This window comes from Trachurus trachurus, assembly GCF_905171665.1.
Source record: "Trachurus trachurus genome assembly, chromosome: 1".
Lineage (NCBI taxonomy): Eukaryota > Metazoa > Chordata > Actinopteri > Carangiformes > Carangidae > Trachurus > Trachurus trachurus.
The window spans coordinates 11510570-11528653 of record NC_139891.1 but is presented as its reverse complement, the minus strand read 5'-3'; the positions used below and the strand labels follow the sequence as shown (position 1 = coordinate 11528653).

At 40.1% G+C, this 18084-nt stretch overlaps 1 protein-coding gene across 1 annotated transcript in view; it reads left to right on the top strand.

Annotated features, from left to right (window-relative positions):
• sgcz (sarcoglycan zeta) overlaps nucleotides 1–18084 on the top strand; it is a gene marked incomplete at both ends in the record, with an annotated part of 373691 nt that overhangs the window by 293429 nt on the left and 62178 nt on the right. The gene's annotated exons all lie outside the window — the stretch shown is intronic.

Below are 18084 nucleotides of genomic sequence, written 5' to 3'. Positions count from 1 at the left end.
TTTTTCCAAGGCCTTATTGGATCAGTGATGGCCCAGTTTCTGTCAGAAGACAACACTTAGAGGACATGTGACTTATACAACAGGACATACTGTATTCTTATAAGGGATGAAAGATAACACAGCAGAATGCAAGGATGGAAAGGTTTTGTACAGTGTCCTATGAAAAGCTTCATGTTTTGATAAATGAACGGAGGAGTGGAGGAGATTATGCTTCAGAATTGAGTTTAAGAATATCAGTAACTGAGAGAGAAAAGAGTGACTGGCCTGTGGTTATTGTGGTAAAAAGATACTAAAGATACTAGATACTGAAAATATCACCATCAGGTCAGCAATCTTAAACATTAAATATATTTTGGCTCGATTGAATTGATATACGTGTATTATATTAGCATATTGATAATATATATATGAGATGTGTTTATTCATTTTCATAGCACTCAGAGGATACTTTAGGATGTTTAGCATGAATTAAAAATGGTCAAAGAAGCCTAGACGACACAGCATGAATCACACATTAAAAGCTTTCATGGGTTTGAATCACAAATATCATACTTGATACGTGATGATGCACCCATGTGGTAGCAGAAGTGTTTTGATAGGAGGAGAAACCAATTTACAGTATGCATAATCTGAGAACAGAAATGGCTTTACTGGAAAAAAGTTGACCACAATATTTTACTAAAGCACAGATAAATTCTCTGATGGAGAAGAGAACAAGATGTTACCACTGGATCAGGATGTTGGAAAATCTGCAAAATTGTCTCATTTATAATTAACTTTGGTTGAATGTTCAACAAGAGAACAAATGCAATGCGGGTCACTGAACTGTGGATGACAGTGTAGTGCAGGATCAGGAGATACAGAGTTGTACAGGTGGATAAAAATGGCCAAAGACATCAAAATATTATCTAGGTAGGATTTTGCTTTTGAAAGTGTAGACTTTATTAGTTTGAAATGAGTTAGTACTAGTTGAATTAATCCACCATGAGAAATAGAAGTACTTCAATGCACCTAAAATATAAAACCATTGTCACTGTGGAAAGATTGATCTGTTAGAGTGGTGATGGTGGGGGCTTATAGCTGTTGTGTTTCTCATCAATAATGCTCAGTCAGAGGTGGTGGATATGAAGAGATGATTAACTCGAGGCTGAAACGCCAGACATTTGGCATACGGTCATTAACTAATTAAATCGAATAACGAGGCCTTGTTTCAGGGGTCTGATTTAATTATTCAAATGATAATATGTGGTTCCTAAAAGGAGAAACTGTGCAATGTTTGCTAGGTTTCACAAAGCTGTAAAACACAAAACTATTCTCAGTTTATATGGTCATAAAGGATTTTGGTGTAGTAAAAAAACAAATTTCAGAAGTCAGAACAAGGTGACTCACAGAGGTTGAGTTTGAGTATAGATGTAGAGACTGTGTGCTTGAAGTGGAGCAGTGGTGCTGGTGCCTTTCAGTGAGTCAAGTTCAAGAGAAAAGAGCGAGGGATAGAGGCACCAAGATTATGGTTGGAGTTCAGAGCAGGTTAGATAAAAAACACAGAGTTAGCTGTGAACTTTCATTCCTGTCTTGTTGGGATTTAATATTGTCTCTTTAGTCTCATCGTTACAAAAGTTCAGTAGTCAGTGGTCAGCACTAAAAAGCCCTCTGAACGTTTCCTCTGAGCTGGAACACAAACCAAAAACTCAAAGCTTTCTTAGGCCTTAATAGTTACACAGAGGTTGTAGTCGTGGCCTTGCTGCAATTTAATTAACCGAAAAACATAACTGGGCTTAGATGGACTTTTTATCTGGGGAGAGGTGAGAGCTGTAATGTCCTTCCCTGTATGACCATTAACATAGGTATTTCGTACTGTGATGGATTCTTTTTGGAAAATTATCCAAGAAAAGTCATGTCTGGTGAAATATATATATAAAAAAAGATATGCCACGTGTGAAGTATATTATAGTGTATACTGTATGGCAAAAATGTCCAGTAGTTTGTAAAAGATAAAGGATACTTGTTACATGAAAGTGTTCATTCTTTTGAGCCACTTATTCACAGTAATGTCTGTGCTGCTGTGCCTTTTCAACATGAGTGCCATTCTCCTTTCTTGGCTGCTTAGTGCTTTAATTATGTCTTGAGTTAAGAATGGTGAATCTCTACAATGACTTTAACCTACTTTTTGGTATTATTCATAGCCTAAAATCGAATTAAGCAATTAGCCGTCCTTCTCTTTTGTCTGTGATTGGGTCTGTTTAATTTGGATCAAACTCCTGGTGAGATCTGGCGGCTTACTGATGCCATCAGAAACACTTTCAGATTCAGTATGTGATTTGATGAGCCACATAATCCTGCCAGCGTGTGTCTGGCCAGTGCAAAATATGGTTGCATTTGGAAATTAAACATGACATGAATCAAATTCCCTCTCAGTGCAGCCCAGCCTTTCACTGCTTTCTTACTGAAAACACTGCGCGTGTCGAATTAATTATCTTGCTTGTCACCTGATGCCCAAGGAAACAGAAAAGTGCGTCACAAAATTAAAAGATGGATGAAAAAAATATCCATCATCATCATCAACATGGAAAGATGGGCCTAATTGTTATTCCTGGTGTATTTGATGTACCTTGTTTGGGTTGATCTCTACATGCTGCTCAATAAATGTGCTGTTCTTTTGGCTTCCAGAAAGCAAAATATCTCTCCATAGACCTGATTTTTTTGTGTTTGTGGGTGACACCAGAGCTCAGGATGTTGCAAATACTGTATAAACATCATTCCAAACAGCATTTACCAGGTGACAAGAGGCTCCTTTCTATTTCCTTCCGTGTTTAATGGGAATGTAATTTCTACACGTTCTCCAGTAGTCTGGACAGACACTTCCAAGTGTCTCTCTACACAGTCTTTCCTTTTGTGACACTTTGAAGTTTTGAAATCCCTGACAGCTAACCTCCTGCTGTTAAAATGCTCTAAAGCTGCTTTTCTTGTGGAGAGAAAGCACTTTAATGCTTTTGTGTGTCTGAGTTAGTGTGTGTCTGCGTGCCCATCATAGAGTCAGCAGAATCTGTCGGGTTTTGAACACTAGACGGTCAGACAGCCTATACTGCAGCCATGCAGCTTAGGCCAAGACAGTTGTGTGTCTCAACTCGGCATGCGTGACTGCACACTTGTTGGACTTGCATAAATGACAAAACACAATTGGACAGTCTCTTCTCTCTGTCTTCAGTGTCCTCATCTGGATTTTTCATAAATCCTAACACTAAGTCAGTCATTTTTTTCCCACAAGATGCTCACCACGTCAGAAGGAGAAGAGTTCCACCTCAGTAAGCCCCTAATTAGCATTCATCACTTAAACCCACCAGGGGAACTGCTGGCTCCAGCTTGTACAGGATGTACGGTCAGCGGCATGGAAAAGGTGAAATGGCCACAGTCATTTGAACTCGTGCATTAACATAGAATACCGAGACACCGCTGTGCTGACACCTCAAATCAGCTGGTAAAGTAGGTACTAATGTTGGCGACAGAGAAATGGACTGAAGGAAGGAGAGAAAGACATCAGTCCTGTGGTAAAATCACCGCCTCTGGGGACACAACTGTGTCTTAAAGTATTTTATGAGGTCAATATGATTTATTGATCAGTATAAATTATTAGACATAGGTCACCAAAATATCAACTTGCAGGGGACATTGGCTCTAATTGCTCTGTGAACAGACTTTTTTGTTAGGTGCTTGACATTTCTTTTACACGTCAGCATCAAGAGGGTAGCTGCTGAATGTTGAGTTTTTAGTAGTTTGATACTTTGATGCTCAGACTGTTGCCTTGTTCTCCTAGCCTGGCTCTCGCCAGACCCTTGTAGTTCCGCAAAGCTCCACCAGAGGCGCTACGCTCAGCTTCACACAAGGGTCTGGACTCGAGGCCAATGCAAACTTCTTCCCCGGAGCAAAAAATAATGAACCAATCAGGATCGCCGGGCGGGACTTTCTGAGGTGTGACGTAGCGCTGAAGCGACTGTTTGAGTCAAACAACAATGGCGGCTCGCAGTGAGGAGTCGTGCGTTGGCATTGATTCTGCTATTTCAACTGTTTTGTCGAATCTATCGAATATTAATTCTTTGAAAGATGAACAGAGAACGGTTTTGAAGGCATTTATTGGTGGCAAGGATGTTTTCAAGATAACGGACAAGTGGTTTATCCAATCACATACAAGATTTTTTTTACAAGGCCCCGCCTTCTGAAATGAATCGCCTATGGAGCAGTCCCAGACCCTTGTGTGGAGCTCAGCGTAGCTTTGCGGAACTACAAGGGTCTGGCGAGAGTCAGGCTATTGTTCTCCAACCTGGCCACTCTCTGGAGCTCATGCAAAATGACAGCAAAGGATATAAAAGGGCAGCAGATTTTCCAGAAAAAAAAGTGTATTGTGTTTTGTTCTCCGTTTTGATGGTTTAGGGGGCGCTCACATCTTGCCATACTCAATTGAATCTTGTATGACAGATGGAAACACACACACATACAGGCTTCTATCGTGTCTCTCCCCGAGGGCCTATCTTTGAGAGAGAGAGAGAGGGTCTGAGTACATGTGTTGGCCTTGGGCTTCTCATCTCGGTTTTATTGCTCTCTCTCTCTTTCCCTGTTTCCTCCATCCCTCCATCCTGTGTCGTCCTCACCTTCCTCTCTGTCCCTGTCAGCTTATTAATATGAGTGAGAATCTGTCATCTTTGTCTTCTGAATGGCTGACCATAAAGATGATGAGTGAACCAGGAGTTTTGAAGCCATACCCTTTCACCCGCCTTGGTGATGATGTCCCTGCATCAGAGGCAGTGCAGTGTTGTCTAAAGAGTGCAGTGGGATTATCATCATTAAAGGGGATGTTCCTTTTTCCGTTCTGATTGGTACTTTTAGCTGTCTTCATCTTTTACTCCTCCCTCAGAAATTGAAAGACTGCTGTGTTTTGAAACGTTGAGAACAAAATGTGTCAGCCCTAAAAAGTATTTTGGAAATCACTTGACAGCAAAACAATGGTCATATTAATTAACTGTGTGGTTTTCCGCAGCAGCAAACATTTTAATTATTCCCGACGTGGAGGCAAGATTTTTTTTTTCTGGCCAATGTAATAACCACTGTGTGTATTAGTGACCCAGTCAGTTGTTTTCCAGATAAATAACATTTGCTGCTTTCACTTACAGTAAATATGCAAAAATGCAGTAATAACATATATCTCGCTATTGTATAAGCTTAGAGGTTATTTTAATATGAGCTGAACATGACAGATATTAATACTGAGAAATGCTTAAACTGAAGAGCTCAATTATTCATTGTTCATTTTCCATTCCCATCTCTTCACCTGCATGTGTTTCTGTCTCTTGTCTCAGAGCTGACGGTCATCACAGCCTGTGTGAGTTTTGTCTTGTTGTCTTACTGACTTACTGATTTTTTCTAGGTGCATGGAGCTGCTATTGAATGCTCTTTGTCTCCAAACACTGGAGGTATTGGTAGCGCTCATTATCAGTGTTTGTATGAGTGCATGTGTTGGAATAGTTAGATTTTGGGATGGCGGTGTGTGTATCTGAGACTGTGCTTTTTATAGAGAGAGGGCTATTCACTTTACCTGTCGTAGGAACAACTTACCCCACTTGAAAAGTGACTTTCAATACTCAATCTTTTCCTCCCTCACTTTTTTATACTTGATTCAACAAACACATATTCCTACTTTTTCCTCTTTTCTCACTCTCTCATCCTGTCTTTCACTATTTTGCTGTGTAATTTTTACCTTTTTCTAATCATACATGGACTTAATCTCTTATTAAACTAATACATTCCCGGCTAATCTTGTTACCTTCTCCTAAACTCTATCTTACATTTATCACTTCATTATTTTTACTTTCTTACACTAATTATGTTCCCTCTTATCTGTGTGGAATCACTCACCTCGTTTCTCTGGCATTCAGCTGATGTAGCTCAAAACATGGATTATCAGAGCAGTGAAATTAGGCGACTGAAAGCGAAAGGCCATAAAGAGTAATAGATGGTTAATGATTTGTGTTAAAAGCCAGGTGAATTTCCCAAGAGAAAGTCAAGCTCTTTAACTTGTTGTTTATTGTAAAGACTCTTTGAATTTGCAGACGTAGAAGTCCAAGAATTTAAGCTATTGTAGCATATTTTGTAATTAACTACTCTCAAGAGCATGGTGTCACTGTAGCAGTTAAACCGTTGCGTTGAATGTTGGCTAAAATTGGTTTCCGGTGATTAGTGTGCAGAGTGAGCACATGCAAAGGCTTGCATAAAATTCAATTGTTCCATTACACACAGTCTAATTCTGAATCTACATCGTTGCAAATCCCCCTCTGAGAAACAAATGATGTACGTAACAATCATATTCTGCAGTGATCACATTTTCAGCTGTAGTGAGATCTCTGTGGCTTGATTTGGCTGGTTGAGAAACACAGAGATACTAAGGAGTCTGATTCCATGTGTCTCCCCCTCATCCAATCAGCAAAGCCCAGACAGCACGTCTTCCTCATTTAATGCTGCCGCACAATGATCAAATCAGTGGTTTTAATGAGGCAATTAAAAATACATAGAGCTGAGCATTAACAAACTGGAATACACTTAAGGGGCCATGAAGGACTCAATAAAGGCATGGATTTACTGCTATTGTTGTCATTTATCCTTATGATTGCACTTTAATTGTACAAAGGCTAATTGCCTGCATACTGTTTTGGCTGCAAGATGGCAAATATTGTTTTCATCACTTCCAGCACATATGTGTGGGTATGCATTGCCCTAAGCCTATGGGCAATGAATTCATTGGTCCATGTGAAGTTATCCTTCTGTTCCAGTCAGCCACAGGCTTCATACTGTATGCTGGTGGCTGGACACAATAACAAAATGACAGAAACAGTAGATATGACTTCAAGCCTGAGAGAACTCCTCCCGCCTCTGGTATTGCATATTCAAAACGGGATATTTTTGAATATGTTTCTACCCTTCCCTAACCCTAACCCTTAGGTATCTGTTTTGATAAGTTCCCATTTTTGCAAGTTAATACAGCAGCTTAGTGAAAAACCATTATTAACTGTCTCACCAGTATCTATCATTAGTAATAATAAAATAATGTTATGTACTCTTATCATAGAGTTATGGACAAAATAACGGAGCAATGTGACAGTATACTGAGGAGAATTAAGAGGACACAATGATATCATCAAGAATCGTGGTTTTGTTTTTAATGTTTGTGGTGTGGCTTTATTGGATTGCAATATATGCATTTTTTTTTTCCACCATCGGTAGCTGCATCACATTATGGGCACTGGAAAACATTTTCTATGTTGATTAAGTATGTCTTGAAGACAAGATTGTAAAAGAAACAATAATGTTTTACTGTTATACATTGAAACGAATTATACAACCGTGAACAATAACAATCCATTTCTTCTCTCTGTGTTTAAGAGGACATTAAAAATGAGAAACATGCTGCTGGGTAGCATAAGCCAAATAAGAACACAGTCATCTTCAGGCCATAAGGAAGATTTTATGTCTTTATTACCTTAGAGTGTTTATTGCAAAGATAGCAACTTTACATCTGTACAAAATCACCTTGTCAGGAGCTGAGAGAAGCTTTTTTTTTTTAACACAATTTATGTCAATTCAGTCCTATATTCACAACCACCCAGGGCTTATGCTATCTATCTATCAAATATGAATGTGCATAAATGTGTTGAATATAACTATTAAAACAGGTGTTTGCAAACATTGGTGCAAGCTAACAAAAAGTTGTCTGTTGTTGTGGGACATGTTACTATTTCTTCGCATTGTCTGAGTTAAAGACATGAATAATGCAGAGTGTGCCATGGTTGAAAAATCTGCCACAAGGTCAGAACAATGACTCATTTTTCCTTAAGGCATGTTTGGAAAGCAAGCATTTATAACTGTGCATTTTAAATAAAAAGATAGAATACCCACACTCCCTCCCACAGTAGACTCGCATTCAATTTTGAACACCACTACATCCCCTTAGGCATTTTGCCATGTTGAATTTACATTTCAGGCACAAGGCTGCTGCTGTTATTCAGGTGGACTTTAAAAACTGCAAATAGTGGAATATGTTTATATGTTTCATTCTGAATCTTTGTAATTGTAAGTTGAACGGTAATAACGAGTAAAAAGGAGTTCAAGGAAGTTTTATGTAGTAAGTTCAGTCTGACTTATGCTGTGCAAAAGGCATTTAACATGACCAACCTGCTGCCTCAAAGCAGGTGCTGCAAGTTGAGAATCAGCCTTTATTGGAAATGTAAAAGGTCAGTTAATAAAATGTCTCAGTTAAGGCTCACTAACTCATATTTAAATGCAAGATTATATTGCCTGCAACTTGTATTTGCCATGACTTCAGGGTATCAATGTAATTATGTTCACAGAGGCATGTAAGTCACTAGCAAGCCTTCAAGACCAGACATACCCTAGGATATGAGTTCTTCAAGTTTTCCAAGAAAGGAGACATGTGAATATGAATGGAAAACTTTTGGGTTTTTTCTTTTTCTTTAATTTTCAGTTTTTTGATGTCTTGTTCCTAAGTCTCTGATATAGTGAGCTGATTGGTTCTGGGACTGGGGCTTGCCTAGAGAGGCTCAAAGACTCACTAAGAAAGTGAGCGGGGAACATGCCTCCCTGTTCAGAGTTGTCATGGTGATCCCACGGGGAGCCACGCTGATCCCATGATTGACATGTTATTATGCCCATCTCTTGAACTGCCGGTTTTCAAACTTGGCAGCCCAGAAACTGTTTCCAGCCATTCATATGTTTTTTTCCCCAATTGTTGCCAGTAATGACATACAATCCTGGCAAGTGTTGAAGCTCCCATTTAACTCCTATGACACTTTATTTTTATTCTTTACCATTGTGACTGATCGTTACGGCACCTAAATGGAAGACACAACACAGCAGCAGCATAAAAACCTGCAGTGAACACGTAGTGAGGCTCACTTTATAAAGCTCATTTTTCTTTAAGTCTGTTACATAATGCAGGTTTAATAAGTCCAGCTTACCATGAAAGCCTCCCTGCAGACGAGCCTGATCCTAGTCAGGTTTGTTTTCAGGCTGAGTTTCACCTTTAGCTTAGTTGGATGATTAATATACAACGTTTTCCTCCGGTAGACCCTGAATACACAGCTGCAGCTCATGTCACATTTTCCATTTTGACAGAGGATGCAGTTTCTTTCCACGTGACATTCAGAACTAAGACCTTCACCATAAGTACAGTATATGTGCACAGTATCCTCAGTAGTAAACATACATGATTCTAAATGCATTAGAAAGATACATTTTCTTGCTTTAGGCTATTTAAGTAAATTATTCATGGACTTGATTCCATGATGACATAGTTTCAAGGTGAGCACTGCAATAACCCAAGCTGCATGTCACAACACGGCGCAACACAGTGTTCAGCAGCACAGATGTCACCTGCGTTCACTTGCGTCTACTGCAAGTGCACTGTGGTTGCTCTCCAACGTGCTCCCATAGGTTCTCCTTGGCTCTGCTTGTGCTTTGAGGAGGAAAAGAGCTGTGGAGCGCACATGTGCCAATTCTGAGTAAAAAAACTGGTGTCAGGTCCATGGTCATCATGACAGAGCACAAGGTAAAGGAAATGACAGCACGCTAGATCTTAGTGCAACTAATGAGTCACACTAGTGGGAGTGGCCATGTGTTGGCAAAAAAAGGACAGATGTTAAAATTTTATATTTCTAAGCAAATAATTGTATAGGCCTACGCCACCACACTGTTAATAAGAAACATGAAGCACAACATGAATGAAAAAAAAGGAGGGGGGGCTTATATGCAGGGATATCAAATTGTGCAAAACTCCAACACAGTTTATGTAATATGCCCAAAACATTTTCTGCTAAAGGATATACTTATCATCACTGCACTGAATGCTAGATGTTATATTTAAGTACCTGCTTTACTCTGCTCATGCTTTGTTGGTTTACAGTTAAATATTTCATTCTCCATGCTACAGTATAGTGTCGCTCTGCAACTATAAACACCCCAGCTTTCATTGTGAGCTGATGGGATCTGTTTGATGTCTCATGCCTTTGTTTGTAATGCGAATACTGTTCACACTGATTTAGTCTAATCACATTAGCTCTGACTTGTCTGAATGAAAGTGTTTTTCTGTTTTATGTCTTCTTTAAGCTTCATCAAATGCCTATCTTCTTTACTAACTTGGGGAGAAAATGTCTCAAAACAAGGAGAAAGCTTTTCCTTGTTGCTGTCACTAGGACATGGTGTTTACATGAGCGAACGCATACACTAAACACTCCACTCATGTAGACATTCACAGTGATGATACTGAACATCATCGTCTGCTCAAAGGAACAATACGACAAGGGAGGGAGCTGTATGTGAGTCACATCAACTATTTCATTTTAGAGTTCTTGTAAAGTAAAATTGTTGGTCTTAAGTTGAGCATAAGGGTTAGGGTAAGATATTGAAATGAAATTGAATTCACTGAATAAGGTATTTTATTTACTGTAAAAGTAGACTTTGGACTTTATTGTGTTGTCACTGGTCCTAATACTGACAGTGTATAGTTGTTTGGTTGTGTTTGGGGCTTCAAACTGTAGATCTGCGTGGCATAGCATTTGCTTGTCTTTTCATCTGCACTTCCACCATTTCATCTTCCCTCCACCTCACAGCCCCGACTCCAGAGATCAGGTTGATTAATGTAGGTGACAAACGACGCACATTTATCTCTCCCTCTGTCTCTTTCTCTCCTCCCTTACTATATTAATGGCTGTAATCAACTCTAAATAAATAATTTGTGTCCCTCGGTGCATGAATCTCACCCTCCCACCTGTGGCAAATTCAAAAGTTGGATTCAAAAGTGCTATGGAATGCAGTTTTATTCCTCTCTCCGGTGTTCCCCTGTCCTCTCTTGACACAATATCTCAATAACGTTTTGATGGAACGCCTTCAAATTTGGTGCAAACATTCAATTGGACTCAAGAATTGGACTGATCAGAGTTTGGTGTTCAAAGGTCAAGGTCAAATATAGTTGCTGCTGTTGTTTGAAATTTTTTTTTATAAGTCAAAATGCCAATACACAGTTTCATCTGCCTCTAAAATGACAAGACGGCACTGGTAAAAAAAAAAAAAAAAAAAAGAGCATGTAGCCCAATGCTGAGCTACAGTTAGTACGACAGAGGAAAGTCTGAGAGAGGCTAGTATGCAGCAAAGAGCAATGGGTCGGACTCAAACCCAGGCCATTGCTGTTGGGATTAAGCCTAATGACAGGACCCACGCTTGTTGTGCTCTAGTGTCTGCTGCATTTTCTCACAGCACAAAGAAGAGCTTGTCCACTTACTGCTCATTGATAAACTTCTCCAGACCACTTGTAGACTGTTGTTTCACTTGGCATGACGTTATTCTCATATTCTTATATACAGCACACAGAGATGTATTTATCAGATCAACAGTCATCATACAGGAGGACAGGTGGTATACCTACTCACAAGACATAAAGGGCCGGATTTACTAAAGGTTTGCGTGTATTAAAACGTGTGCAAACGTGATTGCACGCGCAAACACACGTGAAACCTGATCTACTAACCGGACGCACCGAGGATTGCGTCTCTCAAAAGGGCAAAATAGCACGTGCGATCCATTTAGCGTGTTTGCCTTGATGAATATGTAAATATGGGCGTTTCAGCCAGAACGTGCAGAATACTGGGAGGAGTAGATGCAAATCGATTTATTTAGCGAGGGCAATGTGATTTACCAAACCAGGAAGAGATTGCGGTGGCTGTTTTTGCGTCTTTATTCACCACGTCTGAAAACCATGTACTAACTGATACAACTTTGCCAAAACGTATGCGTTTATTGATTTGATACCTGTCAGAGCCCCATGATCTTACATCTCTGCATTTCCTCACGTCTGGGTAATTCTGTAATAGTTTTTCAGCCGTGTTAAAAGTCTTTTACGCGCCGTTACGCACGGGGCACGTCTGTCCTGCAGTGCGCTCCTCTCCTCTCCTTTCCTCTCCTCTCACCTGGCTGCTCAGCTCCGTCTCTCGGTCCCGGTCCCGGACTGAGACACGTCACCGCTGCCTTCACCCGTCTTTGATCCCTCTGCTCAGTGGTCAGAGTGTTTAGATCCGTGTGTCCCACCTGAGCTCTCTATTAATCCACTCGATCATGGGCGGCACACACACACACACACATATTACAGGTGTGTGATTGTCGCTGCAGCTGCTGCCTGTTCGTCACTATATGACGAGTTGGGCCATGTAGCGATTTGTGTTTATTTATCTAAACAGAGCGCGAGCGAGATGAACACACATGCTGTCATTGTATGCATCGGATCAAATGTCATGTCATGTTCTGTCCCTTCGTCCGTCCAGCTCTCTGTCCACACTCTCCATGGCGGAAACGATTACACGCGCAAAACCCTCATTTACATATTGCGGTTTGCACGTGTTTTCATTTAGCGGGTTACTCTTAGTAGATCACCTGTTTTGCGTGCACTAACCAAACTCGCAATATTTTAGAGGGCGCAAATAATATAGCGCCCGCTATCTGGGATCTTAGTAAATCCGGCCCATAGTGGCTATTACTCAATACTTCTAACAGCAATTTTGACAAAGTTCCACACAACTAGATAAGATTTTATATCACTCTGGATAAATAGGGATATAAACTGAAACGTGTCTGATTTACTGAGGCATACAACCATAAGGTAGTAAATCTAGTTACACAGTTATCTTTGTTTTGTCAAAGGTGTCTGAGAAACACCTTGAAGAGAGTGAAGGTGCAAGGTTTTGCAGCAGAGAGCCTGTCTTTCACGTTGATTGGTGGAAACACTTCAAATGATGTGGTGACCCTCCTGTTTCCTGCTGTTGCATCATGGGCGTGTTGCATGCTGTTTACTTTCAGAGGACCAATATAATGCAGTTGCTCTCTCTTTATGCCCTTCTCACCCACTGTTTTTGTCACTCCTTGAGCAGTGCTGTCCCGCACTTATCCCTCAAAGATACAGAGGCTCACTTTCAACTACAGTCAATGCATTCTGCATTTGAGTTGTCTCATAACTTGAACTTTAACTGAGTGGAGTTTGTTGAATGGCAGATTGTGGAACCATTCTGCTCTTTTCTGTTTTGGTTTTTGTGATCTCTTCTCAGAGAGAGAGAGAGAGAGAGAGATGGAGAGAGAGTCTGATTAAAGTTTATGTTAAGTTTATTTATAATACATTAACAGATAAAAGTGAGGTCAGTGTACATAAAGGAATAAAGAGAAGACATATCCTGGCACTCTTCCAGTGTCATCAAGAGAAAGAGAGATAACATGATGCTCAGCTGAATGGCACTTACATGTATTCAGATTGGATGTAAGTGACAAAAATGCAAGTAAAGACTTTGAGGAAAGTGCTGTATGGCTCATCAAGCTCACTCTCTAGTGTATAAAATGAGTCCCGGGGGGAAGCATGACAAATACCAACATTAATAAAAGATTGTACAAATAGTGCTGTAGTGGGAGATGGCTGTTACTTATTGTAACTTATAACAGCTGTCACTTATAGTGTACGGAAACTGGTATGTTATATCAGATAAGTGTATTATATTTTGTATTTGTGCTTGCACCAGTATGTGTATATAGTGGCTTTAGTTTTCCACCAAGTAATGTTTTGGTGAGACATCCAGAAAGCAAAGTGGTTAATCATTTTATGTAATCACAATTTTTCCAGATTGAACTCATACCTCAGATCTTCCTGGATAGTGGAAATGAGCCATTTGAGTGGAAATGATCATTAAAGGGAGTATTCTATATATTTCATGTTGAATGTTTAACTTAATATTTAATGTCTAATTTAATTTGAACAGCTTTTCCTGATCCTTTGGACTTGTCTCCTTGTTGAAAACCACGAGGACTCACTGGGTAACATGGAACCAAATCCACCCAGTAATTTGCTCAGTGGGAATACAGAGTTATTACATCCAAAAATAAGACACAAGGGAAACATTTTACTTGACATTTGATTAAATATTTCTACACATGTGCCGTGCATTGCGTAAGGTGGTTTGCACAAATCCCCCCTCAGGAACATTTCCCCTCACAGAACACACAAAAGCGCCCACTGGGCTTTTGAATATTCATTAAATTTGACATTCTAGACAGGAGGGGAACTGACAAGCATATCAGCCTGACTCACTCAACAGAATGCTCATCTTAATCCACTGATAAGCCGTGCCATGTTTGAATAACTAATCAGGAAGTTTAGTGAGTGAAATCCAGCCAGAGACAAAATTAATTACCTGACATATGAAATGATTTTGCGTCGGTTGTACATTTTAACTGTAGATATAAAACAAAAGGACAAAATGTTTGCTTTTAATCCCTGTACCTTTGCATATTTGTTTCTGCTCCACTCAATGCTCGCACACATTTATGAGTTTGCATACATGAAAAAGAAATCTCATTTGTGATCACATCACCTCGAAGGATACTTACAATGTGAATGTATTGGTTGGTATTGAAGCAGGGCCAATGAGCCTAAAGCCAGTACTATCTTGTGGAATGTTAGCTACTTGGTTTGAAAGGTTTCTTTTCAAGGAAGCAGTTACAGATTTGTTTCCACCTGAAGCCCCAGTGCCTGATTTGGTGAATACTGTGTCAGGAAACATTTAGACTGTTTATCTGTTTGTGTCAAAGAGAAAGACCTGAGAAACTAATGTCTCCCACTTCCACTTCATGTGTTTATGTGCTGTTATGAATGTGTGGGCACAGTCACCAAAGCACCATAATACCTGCTGTTGCATTCCTGGATTGCCTAGCAAGTTGCCATCCGACTCTCAAAAGCACATACACCTACATGCACCGTATGTGTAGACATAGCATGAAATACCCTGGCTCCGTTTTTGTAACACAGAAGCAAGGGAGCATACAGACATCAACACCAGTGGTTTAAAGCCGGTGGCATAAATGTATACATTTGGATCAGCGTAGGACTGTACTATACCCAGCCAGTAGAGTATTTGTAAGTCTTCAATATTTTCTTTTCAACAATATAAACACTTGGGGCCTGATTTACTAAAGGTTTGATTGTGTAAAAACGTGTGCAAACTAGACACATGTTGAAGCTGATCTACTAAACGGGTGCACTGAGGATTGCGTCTCTCAAACGGGCAAAATAGCATGTGCAGTCCATTTTTACTGTAGCGGGTCTGCCTTGATGAATATGCAAATATGGGCGTTTCTACCAGAATGTTCAAAATATTGGGAGGAGTAGATGCAAATAGATTTATTTAGCGCATGCAATGTGATTTACTGAACCTGAAACAGATTGCGGTGGCAGTTTTTTTGTCTTTAGCACATTTGAAAGGCAAGTCTTAACTGGCACAGCTTTGCGAAACATTCTGCGGTTATTGATTTACAGTAATATACCTGCCAGGGCAAAAGCTCTTATCCCTGCATTTCCTCGCGTCTGGGTCATTTCAGCAAACTGTTAAAAGTCCTTTAAAGGAGAATTCCGGTCATTTTTGACCCCTGTCCTGATGGTCACCCAGTGTTGGGGGGAGCAAAAAACGCGACTAAAATTGATGCAAGCAAACCAAAGTTACACCATGGCTAGACGCTGCTAGCGCTAGCGATAGCGACAACGCTAAAGTATGGGGGCAATTTTTTCAACCACAACACTCAAAAAACAATCAAATATCTATGGTACATGACTGGAATCCTTACGACACATCACTGAACTCATACACTGTACGGTTATACTGAGTATAAACAGTATACACTTTGTGTTTTTGCATGTTATCACTCACCTCAGATAGTCTAACTCTGAACATCCTGGAAAGACATTACTAAGCGATTGCAGAGCACCTTCTCCCCGCCACAGAAACAAACACTTTTTCCTTGTTGTGATGATTTCTTTACAAAAATAAACGGTCGAGCAGTGCAGTGGTAATGTCCAAAATATCTCCAACCGTTTATTTTCTCCTCCTCTGCTCTCCAGTACCTGGCTGCTCAGCTCTGAGACCGGGACTGAGAGGTCGTCACCACTGCCTTCACCCCGTCTGTTATCTAACACTAACCAAACATGCAACATTTTACCAGCAGCACGCAATTTAGCGCCCCTGATCTGGGATCTTAGTAAATCTGGCCCTTGGTGCACACACCCTTATTGTTCTGCCTGTCCACAAGTTTATCTGTCTGCTTAGCTGTGCTCAGGCCAAACAGTGAGAGCAGAACACGTATTATTCAGGCTTTGCTGATTTAATCTTAATTAAATAATAATTAGTAAACATTAGATTCATTCTTCGTCTGAATTAACCATATTCAACACTCATGCTCATAAATACCCAACAAAACAGCAGCTTGGTCAGTTTAGCTGCTACAATGTAGTATCACATGTATCATACAGTATAGGAAGAAGTATTAACCTGGTTCACATGTCTTCTAGGAATAGATGTACATTTATATTGATCCCCTTGCACCTTCCATTATAGGACAAACCCTCTCGGATCGCCATTATGAGTTGAAAGTAAGTTGCGCTAAAGCTCCTGCTGAGGCCTGAGGTCCCTTCAACCTTTTAGTCGGAACTGTCTAGCTCTTGAATGGTCCGCACCTGGAGATCCCAGACTGCCCTCCAATTCATAAAAGTTGAAAAAGTGATTTAGCCAATGGCCAGACCCAGCCAAGCATTAAAAGCAGCCAGAGAAATCTTAAAAACACCTATAAAATCCACATTTAACCAGCACAAGGACACTAAAGTCTGAGTTATATAACCTCTTACTTTGCTTAAAAGCCTTAATGCTGTATTTAACATATTGCCAGGACTTTGACCCAAGGAAAACTATGGCTGACTTTTTCTGCCTATAACCAAGGGAAGAAAACAGACACATTTGTTTTTTGGCTGAAGAATATCTAAGCGTTCCCATATGCAAATATGTAAGGGGATGTATATGCAGACACAATTTTCAGACCCAGGAGCACAGCACAGATGAGCAAATCTTTACATTGATGTCACATCCTGTTTCACCCACTGTGTCTATCTCTTATCGGCCGAAGTAAGAGGGGAGGATGAGGGAAAGAAAGGTGAGAGTGGTGGGGAGGCATAAACAAAAAGCACATTGAAGCTGGTTTTAATTAAAAATTCATCTTGGCCTGTTTTGGAAAATAAACCATGCATGCAGTGTTTACTTGGCTCTGCCACAGTCTTCTTTTGTACCTATCCCCCAATCCGTTCACAGTGTCTTCTTGCGTCATATCCTTTCACTGCTTGAAGCCCTAATTTAAAGCCTTGAATTAAAAATCTGGGATAGCAAACCCATATAACTTTATTATAGCCTGAATGCTTTAATGTGCAGTAGTAATAAAAGTTACATGGGCACTGTTTTAATGCCCTGTATTCATTAATTACAGAATATGAATTAGAAAATTTGGAGAAATTGCAATGCATGAAAAGTTTAATAAATTAGTTTGTTTTCACTCTATTCAGACCTTGAGTTGCAAGAAAAAGTAGTACCTCTCCAACAGAAGCAGAATTAATCGAAAGTCACGATGAAAGGAGCTAAAGAACCTAGTTATAGGTGACCATCAAATGGATCGGCCAGGTTAGGGACATACTGTATCTCTGGTGTCTGGTGTGAAGAGTCTGGTGTGCAGCACTGAGTTAGAGATGTTAATGAGAAGCTCCAGTCTTCACATCAAGACTTTGATATCCCATTGAAAATTTAACAGAAATTAATATTATTTTAGCTGAGTATTCAGAGGCCTAACACCCATCCTGACACAGCGACGCAACAGCAATGCGAGCGAGAGAAAGTGATTAGAATGCATATTTTCGATCAGCCTGTCCTGACATGCCGCGAGTGACATCGATCTGTCTAGCGATGTTGCCCAACCCTGTAAAAATCGCTTGCTCTGTCTCTATCTGGGTGACATTGTGCGGCGGTGTCCCGCCCCTAAACACTTCTTATTAGTTGAAAAGTGAACGCTGCTTCCTGTTGACAAGCTGGTTAGCAGAGAGAGGAGAATATGAGAGAAATAAAAAAAAAATTAAAAATACTCCAAGATGTGAAAAACGGCAACCAGGAAATGTCAGGAATCTAGCACCAA